Source organism: Ambystoma mexicanum, chromosome 10 (assembly GCF_040938575.1).
Source record: "Ambystoma mexicanum isolate Mex_15411 chromosome 10, UKY_AmexF1_1, whole genome shotgun sequence".
Classification (NCBI taxonomy): domain Eukaryota; kingdom Metazoa; phylum Chordata; class Amphibia; order Caudata; family Ambystomatidae; genus Ambystoma; species Ambystoma mexicanum.
Genome location: NC_090932.1, coordinates 592,896,098 through 592,916,318, shown reverse-complemented (window position 1 = coordinate 592,916,318; position 20,221 = coordinate 592,896,098). Strand labels below are relative to the sequence as shown.

The 20,221-nt window shown below is 49.1% G+C and overlaps 1 protein-coding gene across 7 annotated transcripts in view; it reads left to right on the top strand.

The window, feature by feature from the left end:
* Positions 1-20,221, top strand: part of KIF1A (kinesin family member 1A) — a 4,129,412-nt gene that overhangs the window by 35,598 nt on the left and 4,073,593 nt on the right. The gene's annotated exons all lie outside the window — the stretch shown is intronic.

Genomic DNA, 20,221 nt, shown 5'->3' with positions numbered 1-20,221 from the left:
ACAAAGCCCTGTCGCCCTTGCAGCAATAAGCCTGTTGCAGTGAAAGGGGGCTGCATTTCTGTTTGGGCTGTTTGAATTGTGCTGCGCTTGCTCCTTGTACTGTTGCTCCTGCCACCTTAAGGACGTAGGAGCCGCCTCCTTCAGGAAACAGAAACCGGGATTTCTATAAATACAAGGCCCCATCGCCCTTGCAGCAATAAGCCTGTTGCAGTGAAAAGGGCGCTGCATTTCTGTTGGGCTGTTTGAATTGTGCCGCGCTCGCTCCTTGTACTGTTGCTACTGCCACCTTAAGGACTTAGGCGCCGCCTCCTTCAGGAAACAGGATTTCTATAAATACAAAGCCCCATCGCCCTTGCAGCGATAAGCCTGTTGCAGTGAAAAGGGCGCTGCATTTCCGTTTGGGCTGTTTCAATTGTGCCACACTCGCTCCTTGTACTGTTTCCCCTGCCACCTTAAGGACTTAGGAGCTGCCTCGTTCAGGAAACAGGAAACAGGATTTCTATAAATACAAAGCCCCGTTGCTGTTGCAGCAATAAGCCTGTTGCAGTGAAAAGGGCACTGCATTTCTGTTTGGGCTGTTTGAGTTATGCCACACTCGCTCCTTGTACTGTTGCTCCTGCCACCTTAAGGACTTAGGAGCCGCCTCCTTCAGGAAACAGGAAACAGGATTTCTATAAATACAAAGCCCCGTCGCCCTTGCAGAAATAAGCCTGTTGCAGTGAAAAGGGCTCTGCAGTTCTGTTTGGTCTGTTTAAATTGTGCCACGCTCGCTCCTTGTGCTGGTGCTCCTGCCACCTTAAGGACTTAGGAGCCGCCTCCTTCAGGAAACAGGATGTCTTTACATACAAAGCCCTTTCGCCCTTGTGGCGATAAGCCTGTTGCAGTGAAAAGGGTGCTGCATTTCTCTTTGGGCTGTTTCAATTGTGCCACACTTGCTCCTTGTACTGTTGCTCCTGCCACCTTAAGGACTTAGGAGCCGCCTCCTTCAGGAAACAGGATTTCTATAAATACAAAGCCCTGTCGCCCTTGCAGCAATAAGCCTGTTGCAGTAAAAAGGGCGCTGCATTTCGGTTTGGGCTGTTTGAATTGTGCCGCGCTCGCTCCTTGTACTGTTGCCCCTGCCACCTTAAGGACTTAGGATCCGCCTCCTTCAGGAAACAGGAACCAGGATTTCTATAAATACAAAGCCCAGTCGCCCTTGCAGCAATAAGCCTGTTGCAGTGAAAAGGGCGCTGCATTTCTGTTGGGCTGTTTGAATTGTGCTGCGCTCGCTCCTTGTGCTGTTGCTGCTGCCACCTTAAGGATTTAGGAGCCGCCTCCTTCAGGAAACAGGATTTCTATAAATGCAAAGCCCCATAACTCTTGCAGCGATAAGCCTGTGGCAGTGAAAAGGGTGCTGCATTTCTGTTTGGGCTGTTTGGCTGGACGCTAGTCACGTGAAGTAAACAAACGTACGGTAACCCATTGTTGAAGAGTAACATACTGTCTATGAGTACCTGGCAGATAACGGTATTTGTCTACACGACGGCACTAATTGTGTTTATGATTGCGAATTAGGAGGGTGCTGAAGGATTTCTTCCCCCCGTGGTTTTTTATTCTGGAATCATACCATTTTATATATAAATCTAAGAACAAATATTTGTTCTATGTTTAACTTTTAGGTTTAATTGTATCTGTTTTGTACAATACATCTTATACAATGACTGGTAAAAGTAATATGTCCACATAGCGAAGCTTGTATTAATTCTGAGAGAATTACTTTACGTGTACATTGTATTTGCACTTTAGCATTTGACCATTTTATTGGTGGTTCATTTGCCCTTTTAGGCTTAATATCTTGCATACTGCACTTTTTCTTAAGACTGGTCAAAACCTTTTTGTATATGCAAATACAGTGAAACTTGTTTTAACTAAGAGTATTATCTTATACTACCACTGCACTTGCACTTTAGCATCTGATTATCTTAGGGGTGCAAATTCCTATTGTTACAGTCTCACTACTTATTTCCCCGAAATTTTACATAGCTTGGCTCCTTAGTTTTTTAAGAGTTGGCACCAAAGTTGCGATCACATAATTTGAAAATGAAAAAAGATAAGGGAAATACACTAGTTAACAAAACAAAACCAGTAGGAGGGGTTGTGGGAAAAGGGAAAGGAAAGAAGGTTAGTGGTAATAATACATAAATCACTCGATAAATGGAAAATCTGTTTTGGAACAACCAAAGATCCTAAGTTTCTTTACTAAAAGGGAGAAACCCAAGGAACACTTAAGGGATGATATACCTTTGGGACCTGAGAATAGCTCAATGATTGATAACAACTCACTGCTGAACCTTGTACATGATTTTAGACGACAGTCAATGGGCCTGTCGCCAGGTTCCGGTATTTTGCATGCAGAAACAAGTATAGAAAACATTGTCAATATGAATAATGTGATTGGTATGGACCTCTCGGCTACACCTTATTTGGAGAAATGCGCCAAGATGAGGTTGAAAGTAATGGAGGAGATGAGGTTTGGGACGAACCAGGGAGGTATAACTGGACACTCACTGAATTTAGACATAGGAAGTACAATGGGAATTCATGAAATCTGGGTGAAAAGTTTGACGCCTTAGCAATAACTATAGATATACTTCTAGGTATATGTACAAATCTAAGGAAAGGACAAGATGAGATTAAGAACTTGGTTGTCCAGACTGTAGAGAACACAAAAGCCCTGGGCGTTATGGTGGAAGTAATTTATTTATTACATTTGTTATACGCCCAGACCCTGAGGTACCAAAGCGTAGTTACAGACTGTTTGGTTATTACAATCTTAACAGTAAAAAACTGAAGAATTTCAGACAAGAAACAATACAGCACATAGTAATAAGAGTACATAAGCAGCTATGATGGCATAGATGGGTCACGTTGGAGTAGCTGGGTCTGTTAGTCTTGGTTGAATAGCCAGGTTTTCAATGATTTTTTAAATCGCTGTAAGGATTCTTCATCCTTGATATTTGTCAGCAGAGCATTCCAGTGTCTGGGGGCTAGGACTTTGAAGCTGCTGCCCCCGGCCCTCGACTTTTTGTCACGTGGGAGTTCGAGGAGTGGATTGTTGCTAGATCTGAGTGATTTGGTGTAGGATTTTTTCATGATTGAGTTGTTGATGTATTTGGGGCTTTGTTGGCAATGCATTTATGTATAATGCATAAGGTTTTGAATATAATTCTCGCCTTAATGGGTAACCAGTGGTTTTCTCTCCTGATTTTGGAGATGTGATCAGTCTTTTTTATTCCTATTGCTGCTCACAGGGCTTTATTCTGCATAAATTGAAGTTTGGTCAAGTTAGCGTTAGACGTGCCTAGGAGGAGTACATTGCAGTAGTCTAACTTAGAGAGTATTAGTGCTCTCGCTAGGGTGACACAGTTTTTGGGCGTAAGGAATTTCGACTTAGAGAAATGAGCTTGGAGGTGTATGAGGTGGCTGAAGAGAGGGCGTTGACTTGTTTTGTCATAGTTCGATTAGCGTCTAAGTAGACACTGAGGGTTTTGACCTGTTTGCGTACTGGGATCGCAGTGCTATCTATGGTGAAAGATGCATAGGCAGGCTGTAAGGAATTAATTCTGGCAGGTGACCCTGCCAGAATTATAAGAATTATAAGAATTATAAGAATTATAAGCAGCTCTGTTTTTTCATCATTGAGGCACAGACTGTTATGGGCCATCCAATTTTGAATTAAAGCATAGATTTTATTGATGAGCAGTGTATCCTGCTCATGGTTCCCTGATAGGGAAATAAGGATCTGGGTGTCATCTGCGAAGTTGATGTAGATGATACCCATGGCATCCAGGGCTGCGAAAAGTAGCTTGGTGTAGGCATTATAGAGGGTGGGTGAGAGGCAGGATCCTTGAGGAACGCCTATGGGAACTGGTATGAGGTCGGCAGATTCTTTGCCGATAGATACTCTTGATGTCCTATCGGCTAAGAAGGATTTAACCCATTTGGTGGCATCCTTAGAAAAATTTAAATTGTTCGATAGAGTGGCAGAGTTTGTCGTGGTCGACTAAATCGAAGGTGGCCGAAATATCTAACAGCATTAGAAGACAGAGTTAGCCTGCTTTCTTGGTGGCATCCATTTGGATTTTTAAGTCCCGAAGTGCCGTTTCAGTACTATGGTTTGGGCAAAATCCTGATTGTCGGGCACCCAGTAATTGGTGTTGTGCTAGGTGGTTTTGGATTTGGGTGTATGCTATTTTATCTATTATTGTGAATAGAAATGGGACTGTTGTTATAGGTCGGTAGTTAGTGGGGATGAACGGGTCTAGTGTTAGGCTTTTTCAGGCGAGGTGTCACCCTTGCTTTTTTAATGCTGGCGGGGACCGTGTTGGAGTTGAAAGAGGCATTTACGAATTTGGTGATGATGGGAGTTAAGGTTGGGGCGCAGAGTTTACTATGTGTAGGGGGAATTGGTCTTCTTTACAGTTGGATGCTTTTACTTTGGCTATGGTGTCTAGCACAGCTCTTTGTGAGACGGGGTGAAGTGGAATGGATTGCTGAGACTGGCATTAGGTGATTCCTCTAAGATAGTGGGTAGGTTTCTGCTGCACGGATTTGTTTTTTGTTTGCGATTTTCTTTTGAAGAAGGAGTATTTTGGATGCAGGCGCATCTTGGATTGTGGTGCACCATGTTTTGTTAGCATTAACTGGTGATGTGTCTTGACAGGGATTCTCAAGTTCTTTAAGTATGGAGAACAGCTCCTTTGAGTTGGATGAGGCATTGGTGATACACAGATTGAGGGCTTCCGCTTTGTGGGTTATTATGGCTGTTTTGTCAATTTGATTGGCATCGTTGAATGCCTTCTCTGTGTCTGGAGTGTTGTTTCTTTTGTGGATGTACTTTAGTGATCTTTTGGTGCGCCTCAGTGAGACTAGTTCCTCGTTGAACCAGAAGCTAGTACGTTTATCTGCCCTTTCAGTTTTGGTTGTGATAGGAGCTAAGGAATCAATGGTGGTTAAGAGCAGTGCTTAACTTGTAAAAAAAATAAGTGCCAGTGCCCAAAAAATATTGGCCCCATAATGCCGGGCGCGGCGCCGCCAGCAGTGCAGGCGTGGCGCCGCCCGCGCCAGTTCAGTGCTAGACCTAGATCGGCCCACCACCAGCCCATCACACTGCTGCTGCTCCATGTCACATGTTTGGCGCTGCAGCAACTGCTGGCACAGGCTAGTAGTGGGATGGATGGGGAAGGGCACACAAGGGGTTTAGAAAGTATAATGCTTTAAAGTTGGAAAACACTTGTAGTACCCATGCCGTCTCCATTTTTAAAAAACACCCACTTTCCTTGAGTCAGTAAAACAATTACACCCCACTTATGCTTGGTAACGTACGTCTTAATTCTTACCTTGTTTTCAGGGACGAGGATGCAGCGTACCACACAACAGCCTGCGACTCTCAGATTCTGACTGCCACCACGATGAACGAACGTCTGATGAAGTCGCTCACTGCAAACCTAAAGGGGGGGCAAAGGCACTTAGTCAATTAAATTGCAAACCGCTGGCGTGATACCTGTATGCTCAATAGGAAATTCAACTGCTGGAGGCAGAATTGGGATATTTGGGTTCACACAAAAGGCACGGCTATTGCCCCCTGAACTGTATGCACCAAACATGCGGGTGGGAAAAAGAAAGCCTCATAGGACACAGTGGGCCAAATATGTACGTATTGCAAGAGAGACATTTTACTAACAGGGCAAACTTTCTTTGGCAGGTTGGATTTAACATAACAGGACGTTACACACACTGCACAATATTTTACTGACCTCTATCACAGCACCCGCAGACATATGTTTGACTTGCCTTCAACAATACAGAGGGAAAGAAGAGGGTAGAGTGACCATTTGCAGTGGAAGTCAGGTGAGATTACATTATTTGCCATGGATTACACATTTAGGCTGAACAGCAGGCACCACCCAGGGTGCTGCTGATGCTTCATAAATATACCTAAAAGCTTTACACATAATAATGCTGTCAATTGAGAAAACTAGAGCAAGTTAGGGAATTACCCTGAACAAATTATTACTGTTTTAATTAATACTTTGTATTATAACACGCATGCACAGGGGCAAAGCGCTGGTCTTGGAAGCAAGACCACGCAGAGCAACAGAGGTTTGAATCCCAGATCTGCGCTTAGAAACCGAACTCTGGTGGTATTAGGTGCGTTATAAAAAAACAATTAAATAAAATAAAAAACACAACCCACGTTTTTCTATGGAAAGCGAAAGGGGAATGCAATGCTTGATTAGCCTTGTAATTTCACTTGGTCGGGAGCATCCATTCACACGTACTATGCCCTAAGTGGGGAAAAAAAAGAAACCCCCTAACTGACAATCGATGCCCACCCCCCTGCCGTGCTGTGGCCAATGAGGTGCGCTGGGTGGCCATATTTAGGCCACAGGTTGGGTGTCGGCCACACTTTACTCCCTTTGTTCTCCTCCAATCGGCACAGTAAAGACCATGTGGGGTATCAGAGCCTCGGCATCCCCTTTCTTTGCCCTGCCCCTCCTCAGTTCTTCCAGGAATATCCATGTTTGGTGTTCCAGTGTGCTGCCAGCACCCCCCCATCTGATATGCCTGTTAGAAATATAGCTCCCTCCACACCCTTCAGAGGCAAGCAGCTTTCTTCTGATCTGGTTCAAAACTCATTAATTCAGGATATACATTCAATTCTCGCCTCCGCCGCTTGCACAGTGTGATCTTGTGCAGGAAATAGATACTGAAACATTGAAGAAGTGGCATCTGATGGGACCCATCATCTAAACACCATCCCTCACACTGCATAATACACTGCCCTAGTACTGCAGCTCTCTGTATTGTTTGAATGTTATATATGTATATATATTCCTAGTGTCACAGAGTAAATAATGTTGAACTGCTCATTCCTATGGACCTTCTTGGGCTCATATAAGTTTTGTCTTGCTGGCAGCGACCGAATATAAAATCTATAACAACGAGTCCTTTCTATAAAATGGGGTGAAATGCAACCAGTATTGTTCATACCAAGGGGGCTTTAAATAGCTCAGTTGGTTCAGCACCTGCTGCATGCTACATGTCATATGTTCCATTTTGGGGGGTCTAAGAGACCCTTTCAGAATTCTCAGGACGATCAACTGTGTACTTCTCTGTTGACCACAAAGTATTATTTTAAGGGCCAAGAGACAATTCATTTTGTAGAGTCTGCTGCATAAATGGTCGGCATTTCACATAGTAACTCGAACAGGCCATTTAGAAGTTGCTTTCAGATGAAATCAAGGCTTTGCTTTTCAAAGTCGTGACTGGTGTAACTGGAGTGACTGCTTTAATGGTGGCGGTTGCTGATATTCTGGGAGCTAGAAGCAGCACGCCAGAGGGCCTTTATTAATCAACTCCCAGAGCGCCTGGAGACCATGAAAAGGCAGTGGTGTGCTGTATATATAAATCTTCACTTGTTCACTATAAATCTTGGACGCAAGACGACACGGAGCACAGCCACAGGTTCGATTCCCGGGACCGTGCTTAGAAACCTCTGGGTATTAAGCGCGTTATAAAGAACCTATCATATCATACCATAACATGTAAAGACTCAGCGCCGTCGCTGCAGGTAGGCACAACATGGCCTTTTTTGTCATGGGCAGGGCAGGCAATTAGGTAACCCTGCGGGGCCGGCCCAGCTGAACCTAAACAACCTCACAGATCTACTCATCCCATCCCAAGAAGGATACACACGCTACTGTCTATGCATGAACCTGCCCAGGCATTACGGAACAGTTCAGCACCTGTTCACCTGGCATGGCATGCCAAATTAAATTCACGTGGGTTCTGTAAATCATGGAGCTGTATGATCTCATTTGTATTGCTAGTCTCTTTTGCACTACTTACCAGGTACAGCCCTCATCGACATTTGAAATATCGTTCACAACCTTTGCCGCCAAACGAGATCCATTGCCACTGCAGGTAACTCTGTTTGTTTCGTTTTCTTTGTTTGCATCACTGTTTTTGTGAATGGCGCAGGGACCTGGAGTTTAATTTATGAATCCATCTCCCGACCCTAATCCGCTCGGTTTCGAAATTACAAGACATAGCCACCTGTGCCTCATTTTGGGCAAAGATGCCATGCATTTGTCTGGAATAAACTTGTCGTACCAACACAAGAGCCTCCAACCTTGCACATTCATGGCGGAACGGAAGGCATTTTTGCATATAAAAATGCACAGAAGCACGGTACTTCATGGATTTCAGTGCATTATTTGCACCTTAGATTGCAATGAAAGAGTGCACCAGGCCATGGAGTGCAATTCAGAAGACTATTTATGCTTCGCCAAATCATTAAATCGCCATGCGTGAAATTTACGAGATGACTGTGAAGGCTGCCCTGACTCACTAATCCTGCATGCACCTTCTTACATGTAAGGCCAGATGCATTCCTCCTACTGGCAGGTCCATTCAGACCCTGATCATTTACTCGCGCCCCGGTCGCTGGTGCTTCCACTGAAGGCCACAAAGTGTAAGCCCCTCCAGGCACCACAACATGATCTGAGCGGCACAACTGGCACTGCAGCAATGGCAGCCTTGGTCAGATGACCTAGGCAGCCCTAGGTGCCCTAGGGCTGCCTTACCTTACCTAGGTCGTCCGACCAAGGCTGCAGTGCTGTGCTGCCCGTTACATTATAATTGCGGCCAGCCAGCCGCACTGGACTGGACTGCAGCTCGCATTGCCTCGCGCCTGCGGCCTGCCATCCTGAGCCTGCGGCAGCCGCGGGATGCGACCCGGGTACACGCCAGTCGCCACACTGGCTGCAGTCAAAGTTGGGGGGAGAGCAGGGGGGCCACCCCGGGGCTCGGGCAGTTTGTTATTATTTGCTGCCCCGGCGGCCGTTACATTATAATTGCAGCCGCCGGGGCAGCTCTGGCTAACTGCCTGATGACATTGCTGTCGCCTGCCTGGACTGCCAGCGCCGCTCGCATTGCCTTGTGCCCGCGGCCTGCCAGCTCGGGCCAAACCTGCGGTGGCTGAGGGGCGGGGCACGGGCACACGTCAGTCGCCACACCAGCCGCAGTCAAAGTTGGTGGGGGGGCAAGGGGGTCCACCCCGGGGCTCGGGCAGGCTGTTATTATTTGCTGCCCCGGTGACCGTTACATTATAATTGCGGCCGGCCGCCGGGGCAGCACTGGCTAACTGCCTGATGCCATTGCTGCCTGGACTGCCAGCTCCGCTCGCATTTCCTCATGCCAGCGGCCTGCCCGATCGGGCCAATCCTGAGCCTGCGGCGGCCGCGGGGCTGGCACACACGACGAGCGGAGCTGGAGCAGCCAGCACACCAGTCGCCACACCGGCCACAGTCAAAGTTGGGGATGTGGGGGGCCGCCCCGGGGCTTGGGCATGTCTGAGGTCAGCGACATGATCCGACATCCATCCGACTCGGACTACCTACACTATTATGGCATGGTGCGCCGCGCCGCCCACCGCTGTGGATGTCGTGAGTAAGTTCACAAGATATTTGCGGCGGCGGTGGACACGAACGGACGCAATAATCTAACTTAGCTTAGCTAAGTTAGCTTAGTGAATCTGGACAGAAAGTTTAACTGACCCTTGATTTACCGCATTGTTAGCAGCCTAAGGAACTTAAGCTGCAACTGTAGTAGGCCGCACACGGGACCACACGTGGGGTAGGCTGGCTTTCTTACGACGAGTCATGCCACGCCTTATCAAATCAAGTGTGCCTCGTGAAGTGAAAGTGGCCTGCCTGCCCTCAGCAACAACAGACCCACGTGACCCACCCCCCTACGCACGTCATCATGTAATTTCACTGGCTGGAGAACAGCCAATGAAAACTGTACATTCTGTGTTACTACACAGAATGTATCAAATACTGCATAGTAACAACAGAATGTTAGTTTTACTTGGCTGTTTGTTGCTGTACTCCCAGGCCCAGCAGCCAGCCATGGCCTGCAACTGCAAACAGACCAGCAGAGCAGACTCAGAATGATTTATGATCTTGAAAGTTTGGAAACTGAACAAACAAAGGAATTACACATGCGCCAGCCATGTTCTGGTCCCCAAAAAAGAGTTCCGGTGTTGGCCACCGGCAACCACCCCCACAAATTAAGCACTGGTTAAGAGGCATTTTTGGTAACAGTCAGCCAGGTAAGTAGGGTTGTTGCTTTCTAGGGTGGTGGAGGCCAGAGCTACTCTTAGAGTGGGGGAGAGGTTGTCTTCTGTGAGTTTTTTAATGTTTCTGGTTTCAAAGGTATCAGGTTTTTTTGTTGCGACGGGGTCTGTAGTTTGATTGTTTATGGAGAAGCTGATGATGTGGTGGTCTGACCAATCGATAGGTAGGACAGAGTCGATTGAAACTTGTGAGTTGAGAGTGAGGACCCCGTCAACTATTCTACCTTTATCATGGGTAGGGGCATTGACTAGTTGTTCAAAGCTCATATCTTGCATGGCTTTATAGAATGCTGTAGCTGCGTGGTCCTGGGGGTCATTGTAACCTAGGTTCAAGTCTCCGAGTATGATGCATTTGGTATTTGGTTTGATATAGGGGGTGAGTAGTAGTGGGATATCTAAGTCAGGGTGTGTGTTTTTGTTTGGTGATCTGTATACGACCAGGAAGTTGGTGGTGGTTTTGGGGTTGGACAAGAGTTTGGCTAGGAGGAGTTCATACCCATGTGTTTCTTCAATGGGGCCGGCTCTGATTTGCAGTGTAGATTTGGCTATTAAGACGCCTCTGCCTCCTTGGGTGTTGGTTCTGTTGGTCCTGAGGATAATAAATCCCGGTGGAATGGCGAGTGCTAGCAGTGGGCTTGAGGCTGGGCGTAGCCAGGCTTCTGTGATCACTAAGATATCTAGTTGTTGGTCAATGATGAGGTCATGAATTTCTATGGCATGTGCTCCGAGTGAGCGTGCATTGATAAGTGCACCTTTGAGATTAGGAGTGGGGTCTAGAATATCTGTGTTGCCTGGGGTGGGTGGGGGTATTGGGGTTTTGGTGCTTCTGGGTAGTTTGGTTGGTGCTATGGGTAACCCTTTGTGTTGGTAGGTATTCGATAGGGTGTCCAATGGTGGGGTGGTGGTGGTGATGGCTGAGGTAGGGGTAATGGCCAGCTGGAGAGATTTGGTTGGTGACCTAAGTCTGTTCAATCTGGCATTGCCTAGGACGGGTGATCTGTTATAGGTTCTCCCTTCAGTGGGGAGGTGTTTTGTCATGATCTGGATGGTGGTGGGGGTCAGCTCTGGGCTGGTGGTGGCTTTGTTGGAGATATTGGTTCTTTGTTCAAGTGGAGGTGGAAATTGAGAGGTGGTGGGCAGGAATGGGGTAGGGCAGGGAATGGGGTGATGGCGCTGGCACCCAAGTCTGGCTAGACCTTTGTCAAGCTTGATGAAAGTCCCTCCTGAGCATGGTGTGGCATTGTGCATTTTGCAGAATGGGAACATGATCGTAGACAGGAGGCCTAACATAGTAGGATTAGCTTGGCTAAGCAGGGCAGAGGAGGGTGGGCACAAGGTCAGATAGCTACAATGCGACTTAAGCTATGGGAACGCTAGTGTTGGTCTGGTACGATATTTGTGGCGGGAGGCCGCTGAGATCATAACATAGGCATACAGGCACAATATCAAGATTGCTACTCGGCAAACCTAAGCTGAAAGGGTAATGGGAGCAGGACTGGGGGGATATATGTTGCGGGAAACCACTTCGATCACATTATAGGCAAACAGACACAACATTATTTATTTATTAATATTTTTAAGGTGCACATCAGCCCGAAGGCATCATGGCGCTATTACAGATAATCTTGCAGGTTACAGAAAGGAGGAAGACATATTATTTACAATGAAATTGCATTTAGTTACAGTTGTGATTTCAGCTTAGGTGTTACAGAAATAGCAAATAAAACATCTTAGAGTAAGTAGATATATACATATATTGCACCAGCAGGGTATATGTATGTGGAGGGCAGGAGGCCAGAGTATTGTGGAGTTATGTGAACAGGGTGGGTTTAAGGGATTTGCGAAAGGAGTATAGAGAGGGTTCTGCTCTGAGTATGTTGGTTAAGGCATTCTAGAGTTTGGGCGCTAGGTAGGGGAAGCCTATGCCGCCTACGTAAGCTCTTTTTATGGGGGGAGGCCCGGAGTTGGTTCTTGTGCTGGCTTCTTTTAGGACGGGCAGAGGTGTTCTTGGTTAATGATTCTGATAGGTATGACGGTGCAGAGAGAGTGATACATTTGTGGGTCAAGGTGAGGATTTTAAAGTCGATCCTTTCCTTGACTGGGAGCCAATGGACGTCCCGTCTGGCCTGAGTAATGTGTTCATTTTTGGGTATGTGAAGGGCTGCGCGGAGTCCGTTGTTTGTACTATTTGGAGTCTGTTGATGTTTTTAGTGGAGGTACCTGCCAGAATGGCGTTGCAATAGTCCAGTCTGGCACCTGTTGTGGGGGAAACCCCTGGCCCCCCACCGTGCTGTTCCGTGAACCCCGGCCTCCCTCCACTCCAAGAACTCACACAGAGGCGAGGTGTACAGCTCGGGCTCCCTGGTCGCAATGCTGCGGCCGGGAATGCCCCTTTTATTTATAGGGCTAGCAGCGGCGTGCAACGTCACGCGCCGCGTGCTATTCCCTTAAAGGGGCAGCACCACACACCTCCTTTTTCATGAGGACAATAAACAATAGCACCAAACACTGCATAACTACAATAACATCTACAACACACTAACACCCTTAACCCAAACAACTAACTCCCCAATGAGCACCTTTATTCACAGCCACCCACCTTCCCTGTTTGGCAGGTCCCTCCATGTCGGGCTCCATCATGAGTCCAAAACAAAGTCACTGAAACGAGCTGGTTTCCCTCGCCCTGTCCTCAGAGGTACCTCCTGCTCGCCTCGAGGTTGGGAGTTCCGCTGTCAGCTGGCATCCTAACAGGGGATTGAGGGAGGGGCACTGCACCCCTGCCCTCATCAGGTATGTCCGCACAGTCCTGGTCCACAGACGCCTCGGCCCTAGGCTCACCCAGCTTTCCTCGGCCATCTGACGCAGTCACCATGGACCCCTTGACTGCTACCACGTCCAGTGGCTCAGGCTCATAAGTTAGTGACAGTTTCCCACGGGGGTGCCGGTTCCTTATCAGCACTTCTTCCCCGGGCACAAGTTGTTGTTGGTGTAGACCTCTCCTATCATTCTCTTGCTCAGTCCTTAGTTGCCGCTCCATTTCCACTTGTTGAGTGTTGATGACTGCTGGCTCTTTCTCCCCCACTTCCGGCAGCAGACCTCTCGGGCACCGCTTGAAGAGGGCTTCGACCAGAGCCACTCCCGTTCTGGTGTGCGTGGTTGTTCGATACACCCGCAGGAATTGGTAGAGGGCCCTCTCCAAACTCTGTCCTTGACCTTGCGCAATCCGAAAGACCTTATTTAATGCACGCATCATCCTTTCAGCCTCTCCATTGGCCCTCGGCCACAGGGGTGTGGCCTTCCTACGGTGTACCCTATATCCTTCCATCAGGGCCGCAAACCGTTCTCCTTGAAATGGAGCCCCATTGTCCGAGCAGAGCACTGTGGGGAGACCATGGGCCGCGAATACCTTTTCCACCGCCACCACCACATGCTCGAAGGCCACCGACTGGATGAATTCCACCTCCGGGTACCTTGGGTGCTCATCCACCACCACCAAGAAGTGCGTCCCCTGCGACGTGGACCCAAAGTCGGCATGGACCACCTCCGTGGGCCGCGTGGCATGGCTTTGATGGCTGGCTCCTTCTGGGCAGGCGACCCTGCCTGACACCACACACATGATGCAACATAGTCGTCCACCCGTTGTTCTAGTTCGGGGAACCACACTTTGAGGCGTAGTCGGGCCTTGGTCTTTGCGGCCCCTTGATGGCCTTGGTGTGCCAGGCCTAGCACCTGCTGCACTTTTGTTTGGGGGACCACTATCCGATCACCTCTCAGCAGCAGGCCCTTCTACGAGAATGACAGATCCTCACGCACTCTCCACAGCTGCTTAAGCAATGTCTTTGCTTCCTGTGTGCGCCCTGCCAGCGACTCCAGGACACTCTTCCACGACCCCTGCTGCAGTGCCGCTCTGAGTATGGAGAAGCACTCGTCGTTGGCAGCCGCGGCTTCCAGTTCTTCAAGCGTTAAGGCATTCGGAGTTGCTGCTTCAACCACCAGTTGTATATGGTCGCTGGCTTCTTCCGCACAGCCGTCCGCTTCTCCGTCCTGATGACTCCCCGGATGGAGACAGAGGTAGTCAGCTGCGTTGTTGGCACCAGGCCGATACACCAACGAGACCCCGTATTCCAACAAGGCCAGGATCCATCTCTGAATCCTCGCTGATGGTTTTGAGAATGAGCCCGCCAGGATCGGCAGTAGGGGCTTGTGGTCGGTCACCACGGTCACCGGCCTTCTCAGAATGTATAGCCGGAAGTGCCTGCACCCCCACAGGACGGCCAGTGCTTCTTGCTCTATCTGAGAATACCGCTGTTCCGTGTCAGACAGGGCCTTGCTGGCATAGGCCAACGGGCGCCACAGGAGTCTAGCCCCACCTGCGTTAGAACTGCACCGAGGCCAAACGTGGCTGGCGTCCACGACAATCTCAGACTGCAGTGACAGGTCGAAGAAGGCCTTTGTGTCTTCTTCAGTGAGGGTGCTTAATGTCCTCGAACTTCAGACACATTTTCCGGTGGTTTTGCTTCATTGATGTCCTTTACCTTACTGGGGTCTGGAGACACTCCTCCCTCCTTGAACATGAATCCAAAAAACTCTATGCTCGTCCTCAGGAACTCACATTTTTCACGGTGGAGCGTTAGGCCTAGTGACCAAAGCCTCTCGAAGGTCTTTGCCAACCGCTGCAGATGGTCCACTTCTGACTTGGCGAACACCAGGATGTCGTCACTGATGTTGAGAACGCCCTCTAGGTCCACCAGAGCCCCCCCCTGATAATGTTTTGAAATATCTCAGCTGCAGAGGAGACCCCGAAGCTGAGTCGCTTGTACCGGTATAGACCCTGGTGGGTCGTAAAAGTTGTGATGTATCTCGACTCTGGATGCAGGAGGACTTGGTAGTATCCTGCCCTCAGATCGAGCTTCGAAAAGAAGCGACCTCCCTGCAGCTCTGCGATGATGTCATCAATAGTGGGTGTGAGATGGCGTTCCCTCCTGATCGCCTTGTTGGGAAGCCTCATGTCCACACAGATTCTTACCAAATCAGGTTGCTTAGGTTTCCTGGCAACTATAATTGGGGACCCCCAGGGCGTCGGGCCTTCCTCCTCCTCTATGATGTCTAGGTTCACCAGGTTGTCCAGTTTTTTGTCCACCAATTCCCTCAGATGGAATGGCACCCTGCAGTGTTTGAGGACAATTGGCTGCACTGTCTCATCAATGTGAAGTCGTACTTGATCCGCCACCATGCGGCCAATCCCTTGGAACAGGCCTGCGTACATTTCCAGCAGCGTTTGTATGTCTTCCACATACACGGAGCATGCAAAGCTCACCATTCCAAGGGCTTCAGCTGCCGCACAGCTCAGTAGGGTGTTCGTACTGACTGGGCTGACATAAAAGCGTGCTTTAATCTTGGAGCTTCCATGCCCTACCCGAGCCACAAAGGCACCATCCAGGGGAATAGGATGTGATCCCCCAAAAGTGAAAATGTGAGCTTTCGGAGTTGATAGTCTGGGGGGCAGGGGATGGCATCATAATGCTGACGGGCCATAACATTGACTGAGGCCCCCGTGTCCACCAGCACCGATACCAGAGAGACATTGACTGCCACAATGCACCTTGGCTGTCTTCGGCCCTTAGACTGGAGGGCGTCAAAGCTTGATACGAAGAAGATATTCTCCTCTTCCTCCGCCTCCTCATCGGGTTGGGCACTTTCTTCCCCTTGTTCAACGTGGGCCACATTTGGAGGGTGAGACTGTCTGAAAAACCCAGATTGCACTGGGCCTCTCGGTACCAACACCGCAGGGACACTCTGCACACCCTTGCGAAATGGTCCATCATGCCACACCGTCCACATGGCCTCCCTGCAGCTGGGCATTTACCGGGGTGGGGCAAGTCGTACCCACACTTTAGGCATGCTTCACCTGGCTTCCCGCCCCTGTTGCGGAAATTACCAGCCGGTCTCCCACCCCTGCCACCACGACCCACAGCACAAACCTCTTCCGACTTGGTTGCGTGGGATCCCACCTCCATCCTAGACACACGTACCTCAGAAACCTTGTGGCAGCGGCCCAGCTCCAGGATGCGAGGAAGGGTGATCCCAGGTTCTCTCAGAACCTGTCTCCTCAACTTGCCTGAGGAGCACCCTTGGATGAGCTGATTTCTGATCATGTCATCAGCGTTGTCCCATGCGCAGGCCTCAGAGAGTCTCCTGAGACGACCATGGAAGGTGTTGAGGGTCTCATCCTCTTTCTGTTTGCTGGAGAGCATCACAAACCTTAGCATTAGCCAGTGGAAGAAAATAATTGTGCAGGGCAGTCTTTGCTGCGGCATATGAGTTGTCAGTGGTCTGAAGAGAGTCAAAGATCTTGTGTACTGCCGGGCCAGCGGCATACAGTAACATGGCCAGCTTGCTGTCATCGCAGGTTTCCATCATTGCCCAAAAGTACATGTCGAGGCGATCAACCCATCGCCTCCACATAGGCCCCAGGCTCGAAGAGGGTCCAGAAACGTCAAACTCGGGTAAGGGTGGGAGCGCCGCAGGGGCCCTCATCTGGGCCATTGCTGGAGGTGGGGGTGGGGTAGTCCTTGCTGTTGTGGGATAGCCTGTGCCCTGTCCTGATCTGCTGGGGCACTCATGGGTCAGAGCGCACAGGCACCCCTTCGTCTTGCACAGGGATCGCAACTCACCCAGCTTAGTTCTTCTTCAACTAGCCAGCTTGATCTTCCACCTTCCACACCAGGACCACAGGCCTCCAGGCCTCCTTGATCTTCAAAACAACCCACCAGTCCTTCTTCAGTGTCCACAAACACTCACCAGCTCACAGCAGTAGTAGTGGTCCAGTGGCCAGTCACCAAGATTGTTCAGCATTTGAGGAGTGTCCAAAAATTGAGCCAGTTCCGTGAGCCCCGGGCCTCCCTCCACTCCAAGAACTCACACGGAGGCAAGGTGTACAGCTCAGGCTTCCCGGTCACAATGCTGCGGCCGAGAACGCCACTTTTATTTATAGGGCACGCGGCGGCGTGCAACGCCACACCGCCACGTGCTATTCCCTTAAAGGGGCTGCACCACAGCACCTATTGTGGCCCTGGCGATGGAGAGGCAGTTTTGGGTGGTGAGAAAGGGTTTAATAGCACATACTAGTTTGATGGTGAGGGCTGAGGCAGATGAGATGGCACTGGTCTGTCTGGTCATCGAGAGTGTGGAGTCTAAGTAGACTCCAAGGGTCTTGACTGCTGTGGAGACTGGTATGTTAGTGTTGTCAATGGTGAAGTGGGTGTATTTTTGTTTAAGTCTGGATAGGATTTCCTTAGGGCCTAGGATAATGATCTCGGTCTTGTCCCCATTTAAGCAGAGACCATTGATAGCCATCCAGGCTTGAATAGTTGCATATATCTGGAGAAGGGCTTAATGTCTTGGTTGTATTCACCAGTAAAGGGGAGGAGGATTTGGGTATCGTCGGCATAATTTGTGTAAGTTATGCCGAGCGCGTCCAGCAAATCGAAGAGTGGTTTGGTGAAGAGGTTGTAGAGAGTGGGTGCGGTGCAGGAGCCTTGTAGGACTCTGCATTCTATAATGGTTTGGGCTGCATTGGCCTGGTCGGAGTACACTTTCATAACTCTTCCTTGAAGGAACGAGGTTATCCATGAGGTTACTTCTTTAGAGAGGCGGGCTGCGTATGTTAAATGGAAGGTCAAGATGTTGTGGTCGACGAGGTGAAAGGCGGCGGAGAGATCGAGGAGGAGCAGGAGGGCGGGTTTGCCATTATCCATTATTTTAGTGATTTGGTTCTTGAGATCTAGGAGGGCGGTTTCTGTGCCATGGCCATGCGGAAGCCTGATTGCCTTCTGCCTAGAATGGCGTTGGATTCCAGGTATTGTTCGATTTGGTTGTGGGCAGCTTTGTCAAGGATTTTAAGGAGAAATTGGACGGTGGTGATTGGGCGGTAGTTGTTAGGGAAAGCTGGGTAAGGGTGTTTTTTTTTATGAGTGGGTGAACCCAGGCTTCTTTAATGCTTTGTGGAACAATTTGAGAAGAAAATTACACATTAATGAATGCTGTGATGATGGGGATCAGGGAGTCTACGCATTCTTTGACAATATTCGGCGGACAGATGTCCCCTTTGCATGTGGAAGGCTTAATATGTTTAAGGAGGTCAGTAACTTCCGACTCAGTGACGTCTCTGAAGACGAAGAGCGGTGTTTGAAAGTGATGAGTGTTAGGGGGATGCAGGGGTGGGCTATCCGGTTTGGGCAGGGCATTGCGCTGTGTTAGTATTTTTTCTTGGAGCATCTTAACTTTGTTAATTAGTGCAGCCTGAAGGCTTGCACACTAGGCTTCGTCCTTGGTGATTTCGTCGGGGCTCGTTGTAGGGGTGATGAGGTCTTTGAATATTGAGAATATTTCTTTTGATTTGGTATTAGCTTTGGTAATTCTCTGGTTGAATGATTTTGATTTAGCTAGGAATATGGCTTTTTTGTAAGAGGATGAGATATCTTTGAATTCCTTGAGTGTGGATTGGTTGGGCGAGGACTGCCAGTTGGTTAAAGCTATGCGTTTATTGGTGCATAGCAGGGATAGTTCTTCTGTGAACCATGATCAAGAGTGCATAGATGTTTTCTCTTTTTTGTCTTCTAGAGGCGCTATGGACTCAATGGCTTGGGTGAGGGAATGGGTATAGGTGTTAGCCGGAGAGGTGGGGTCGTTGGTAAATGGAGGTTTAAGTTCAGGGATGTCAAGGAGCGGTGCTAGGTTAATTTTGGGTAGTTTTTTGAACTTCTGACTTTGGCGGGTGGGGCATATGAGAGTTGCTTGCGAGTAGGAGTGGTAGGGATAGAGAAGAGAATACAGTGGTTGTCTGTCCATGGGAGGGCTGAGATATTGGTGATGGTTGTGGAGCAGTTGTGGTCAGCAATCCAGTCAATGGATCGGCTTTTGCAGTGAGTAGGGGTGTTGATTGTATGGTCAAACCCTATGTTGGATAGTTCTTTGGCTAGTGAGGCGGCTGCTTTGTCTTTTGGGTCATGCAAGCCTAAGTTAAAATCTCCAAGCAGAATGGTTTAGTGGAGTTTTTTTAGGTTGTTTCCTATGGCTTGGAGGAGGTGCTTTTGGAAGTCAGGTGGAGAGCCTGGTGGCCTGTAGGTGATTACGATATTGATGGTGCAGTTGGGAGAGAGTGTCAGTTTTGTGATGAGGAGATCAGCGTTGTTATCCCATCGTAAGTTACAGAGCCTAATGGTAAGGGTGTCTTTGTAGATGAGGGCTACGCCTCCACCTTTGGATGTCTTTCTGTCCTGTCTTAGGATAGTTTATCCTTGAGGGAGAGCAAGGGCGATAGAGGGGCCAGATGCTTCATGGAGCCAGGTTTCGGTGATGGCTAGTGTGTCAAGATTGTTGGAGATGATGAGGTCATTGATCTCCAGGACATGTGCTGGGAGGGAGCGCACGTTGATAAGTGCGCATCTAAGTTCTGTGTAGGGCGATTGGAGTGGTTGGTGGTAGTGTGAGCTAGTGTTAGGGCCGGGTGGGGAGCTGGCTAGGTGGTTGGGTGGATGGACCAATTTGGGGTTGTGTGTGGGGTAAGGGAGGTGAGAGTGGGCATTGGAGACGTGTTGTCTGTCATGTGGTGTGTGCGTAGACCGTGTGGAGGAACAGGATCTGAGTTTGAGGATTCTGAGGTTGGTACGGTTGGGGTGCTGCAGTGAATGACATGCAGCTTGGTGTGTGTCCTGAGCCTGAGAAGCCTATGAGGATTGTGGGTGAGGCCTTCAGGTTTGCTAGAGTGAAGGCTCAGTTGGGTGTTCTGTTGGGGGGTAGAGTTGGTTTGGCTGCACGGTGGTGAGAGTGAGAGTTCTAAGTGAGTGAGGAACATATTCCTGATGGCCCAGAGGGCTAGTGAGAGGATAGTGATAGCGAGGAAGGTATGGCGTGCATGGCGCAGTGACAGGGGCGTTAGCATTTGGATTCTGCAAGGAGGCATTTGTGCACTAAGGTGGCAGTGCTTGTTAAGGTGCTAAGTGAATCCAGCTATAAGGGATCAGATCCGAGAGCCTA